General features: G+C 32.1%; 1 long non-coding RNA gene across 1 annotated transcript in view; it reads right to left on the bottom strand.

Annotated features, from left to right (window-relative positions):
* LOC118764993 overlaps positions 1-2,285 on the bottom strand; it is a 22,751-nt gene extending 20,466 nt beyond the window's left edge. The window contains exons 1-2 of the long non-coding RNA XR_005000836.1: positions 2,270-2,285; positions 2,110-2,112 (exon numbers count right to left, since the gene is read on the bottom strand). This is a non-coding gene — a long non-coding RNA (uncharacterized LOC118764993). The remainder of the gene's footprint in view (positions 1-2,109; positions 2,113-2,269) is intronic.
* Positions 2,286-5,000: the final 2,715 nt, after the last annotated feature.

Below are 5,000 nucleotides of genomic sequence, written 5' to 3'. Positions count from 1 at the left end.
CGCCCCCTTCTAATCTATAAATCAAATTTCGTTGAATTGGAGAACTTGTTAGAAAATTCTTATCTTCTATGGGCACGAGGCCCGAAACTTTTGGGGAGGAGGCCAGCCAAATAGATCGATACCAATACGCAAATCTTACTTAATTTATCGACCCCGTAAGGACGAAAGACAAAGTCGACCTCGGGGTAATTAGGACCCAGAAAGTAAAGACTAGCGAAACACCGTTAAGCATTTCGCCCGGTATGTTAACGTCTCTGCCAGCTCGCCGCCTATAACTTGTTAGAATATTAGACATGACTTAATGAAGCCTGTTTCTTTTTTCTTTTCGGTTTCTGGTATTAAATCCTTCTGCAAGGACTTTTATTCATAATGAACAATATAGTTAGGTTTCTGCAACATTAGGAACACAAGTTCGATTCCATCGTTTAACATCTTGTGTAAGTATTGATGCCATCTGTAATGTGGAGATATGCAGACGTAAAGATATGTTGCTCTTGTATAGAAAATAATAGGAAAAATCTCGCCGCGGCTGAGCCTTCGTTTGGTAACTTCTACAAAAAAATATCCACCAACTTTCGAGGAATAGAGTTCTGCTAATATATGCTTACATATATATATATGTATATATATATACTTATATTGATAAATATGCATATATATATATATATGTATATATATATACTTATATTGATAAATATGCATATATATATATATACATATATATATATATGCACATAGATGTATATATATATACTTATATTGATAAATATGCATATATATATCTATATATATATATATATATATATATATATATATATATGCACATAGATGTATATACATATACTTATATTAATAAATATGCATATATATATATATATATATATATATATATATATATATATACACATGCAAATATTTTTATGTTTATGCTGTTATTCACATAACAAGTACAGATTTTCTATATGCGGGAATGCATTATCTTGCTTATATCTCAATATAAACGGTTGATAACATTTTCAAGAGGAAATACGATACAGATTTAATGCAACATCATAATTATAAAGGAGAATGGAGAATGAAAAAACAAAAACTAATACTTTATAGATCGATGTACGTACGTTGTGTAAGATATTTCAATATATAGATTGTTAGGTATGATTATCAGAAAAACCTACATGATATTTTACAGATAGAGGTATCATTGTATTGTTTGTCTCATAAACAGGAAAATATACTACTTCCGAGGTTTATATGTAAGTCGACATGATATTAGATTTAATATTCAAGAATATAGCGATAAATATATTTTACAAAAGAAAACATGTTTCAATGTCTAAAGTTTGTTTTAGTCTTGTAATTTTTAATTCAATAAATGTTAATATTTAAATGACATAAAAGAAATATTTAGCTTCTTAAGAAAGAATAATAAGGAATATTTGAGGAAAAGAATTCGAGATGAAAAAATTTGGCATTCCATTGTTCTGCCATGTATAACGTTCTTATAAACAAAATTGAAATATGTAAAAAAAAAACAATTAAAAAAATTGGAACCCCCCCCCCCCATACACACACAAACAAACACAAACACAACTCGAAGTAGTGGCATCTGTTAGGGCCGCAGCTACGACTTACCTAACATATTAGACTATGTTCACCTATGCCTGTGAAGACTCGGCTCAGCATAAGAAACCCTTCTTGACTTAGCGGAAGGTCAGACGGTTAGAGGTATGCATTGTGGAATGCAGAGATTAAGATATGGCAAGTATGATATCTTGGTCATCCACTGCATCCGTTTGTAATCCTCAGTTTTCTTCAGGTGGTTTTGCCACTGGAGTGAAGTTGGTCACGGATGAGAGAGTGAAGTTGGCTGCGCGTAAAATTCATCTTTAATGAGGACAAAGTGGTCCACGACGTCCCGACGCCCGAAGATGGGTCTCAGTCAATGGATCTCACCAAAGCAGAGCAAATTCCTATTTAGCGCTGATTTTAGCCGTTGTCATCAAGATGAGGGGAAAATACAAAGGAAAAGAATGAGAGAGAAAAAGAGAGAGAGCGAAAAAGGGAGAGAATATGAGAGTGAAATTACATAGAGAAAAGTACCAACCCTACTGCCTTTCACGAATCTTTTCAGAACCAATAATAATCAGTAATAATCGTTGAAACGTTTATAATTGTAACAGAATTTGCTTGTGTGGGATGCACAGCAAATACAAAGGCAACTATACTACCCTACAAATGCAACAATGGATATCGATGTATCTGTATATACGTGTGTGTGTGTGTGGGTGTGTGAAGCTGTGAGTACATTTATATGTATGTATGTATGTATGTATCTATCTATCTATCTATATACCTATACACCGAAAATGAGAACGTAATATACAAATTGATAGACAAACAACCAAAGAGATAGATAGATGGATCTCTCTCTCTCTCTCTCTATATATATATATATATATATTATATATATTATATATATATATATATAATATATATATATTAATATATATATATATAGTACGAGAGAGAGAGAGTAGTAGATAATAGATAGATAGATAGATAGATAGATAGATAGATAGATAGATAGATAGATAGATAGATAGATAGATAGATAGATAGATAGATAAACGAACAAGCGTAAATTATATGACTACCGTGATATACGACATGTCTACTTCAGATGACATCTTTGGTAAACATCAATAAAATTCTTGAGCAAATTACTTTAAGAACGAGAAGCGTTGCTATGACACCAATACCCCACCTTACGCTCTGATATATCCGGGTACTATACTATGTATTTATCGCGCGAAATTTCACATCTATCGATCTACATCTGTGTGTGCGTGTATGTATGTATATACATATATGTGTGTTTTTTGATATATATATATATATATATATAATATATATTATATATATATATATATATATAGATTTAAACAAACACATATATGTATATAACGTTGGATGTGTTAACTTGAACCAGGAGCATTTACAGTTTATCTATGAAATCTAGCGGCCTATCAGACAATCACTCTGTATATAAAATGATATATCTGTCTCTACATCTAACTACAATCAATAGTACATGAGGTTCTGAAAGCCTCAGTCATGGCCAACGTATGGTGTGTCAATTGTACAGACAATTCAGGCCCGTTCAATGCATGTCTATGATTGAATGTCTGTTTTCCTGTCTGTCTCACTATTACACACACACGTACATACACACGCACATACACACACGCGCGCGCGAAGACGCACTCGACACACACACACACATGTATATAATATATATATATAATATATATATATATATATATATATATATAATATATCTATATATATACATATATATATATGTATGTATGTATATAGTATGTATATATGTGTGTATATATGTATGCATATATGTATATGTATATATGTATATATATATGTATATATGTATATATGTATATATATGTATATATATATATATATACATTTATGTATGTATATATATGTATATATGTATGTATATATATATATATATATATATATATATATATGCTTATATGCGTGGTCATGTGTGTATATGGATCTATGAGGTTTTCCCTGTCTGTCTCCCTTTGGTATCTTATCTATTGATGTATTGGTTCCTTGAGCGCTTGACGATGGTAACTCACCAGGTTTTTCAATCAATATGCTTTATAATGACGAAGATATTTCATTTAAAGTTGGAGAGGTCGATAGATAATATATATTTTAATGTGCATTGCTACAGGTCTCCCATCAAGCATATTGGCTGTTACTGACTACCGTAAGGTGGCGCTCATCAATAAAACTGATATCTCAAAAGTATCGATGATCAGCTAAACAGGTAGTTTAATCATATTACCGTTTTTTAATGTATTATAAAATACATTTTATGCGCCATGCCGTGGCATGATTTCCAGTGAACCGGTTTGTCGCTATTTGTGCCAACGCACAGACAATCTCTCGCTCTCGCGGACATATGTATATATAAACATACATACATAAATATATATATATATATATATATATTATATATATATATATATATATTATGTATATATGTATATATATTATATATATATATATATACATACATAATATATGTGTGTGTGTTTGTGTGAGTGTATGTGTGTGTGTATGTGTGGGTGTGCGTGTATGCATATATTTGTCTGCCTGTGTTTAATACCATCGCTTGACACCGATGTTGAGGTGGTAATTTCCCCGTAACTTAACGATTCGTCAAAAAGAAACCGATAGAATAAGTACTAGACTTACAAAGAATAAGTCCTGGTGTTGATTTGTTCAGCTAGAGGCGGTGCTCCGGCATGGCCACAGTCAAATAACTGAAACAAATGGAGAATAAAAGGATAAAAGAATATATATATATATATATTATATTATTTATATATATATATCTATATAATATACTACACATATATATATATGTGTGTCTGTGTGTGTGTATAAATATATACCGTCCTGTTTGTGTTACCAATTTTGACCCTCCGCAAAATCCAAATTTTGTTTAATTTGCTTTGCGGGAGCAAATTTTTTTATCGAAATCGGATATTGTTTTTAAATGCTCGAAATACGCGATTAGAAAAACAGCCAACAACTGATGAAGGGTCGTTCTTTATGTTGTTTGTTATGTTTTCCATTGTGTCGTTCGTGGTTTGAATGAATAGTTCATGTTCCATGTACTCGTACTTTGTATTTTTTTGTTGTACACGTTTTGTGACGTCCTGTGCCCTCATATTCATATATATATATATATATATATATATCACCTTGATCACCTTGATCACCTTGATCACCTTGACCGACCAGTCCGTCAGACGTCCATTTGTCCACTCCTCTCTGGATCGCACCTTTCTCATCCACGTGATCCCAATCGTCCTCCTGAAATCGTAACTCCACCGTCGTGGAGGTCTTCCGGGTGGTCTTTTCCGCTCGCGCGGGTACCACACGACAAATGTGTGGGT

This window comes from Octopus sinensis, linkage group LG10, assembly GCF_006345805.1.
Source record: "Octopus sinensis linkage group LG10, ASM634580v1, whole genome shotgun sequence".
Lineage (NCBI taxonomy): Eukaryota > Metazoa > Mollusca > Cephalopoda > Octopoda > Octopodidae > Octopus > Octopus sinensis.
This window is presented reverse-complemented; position numbering and strand designations above follow the sequence as displayed.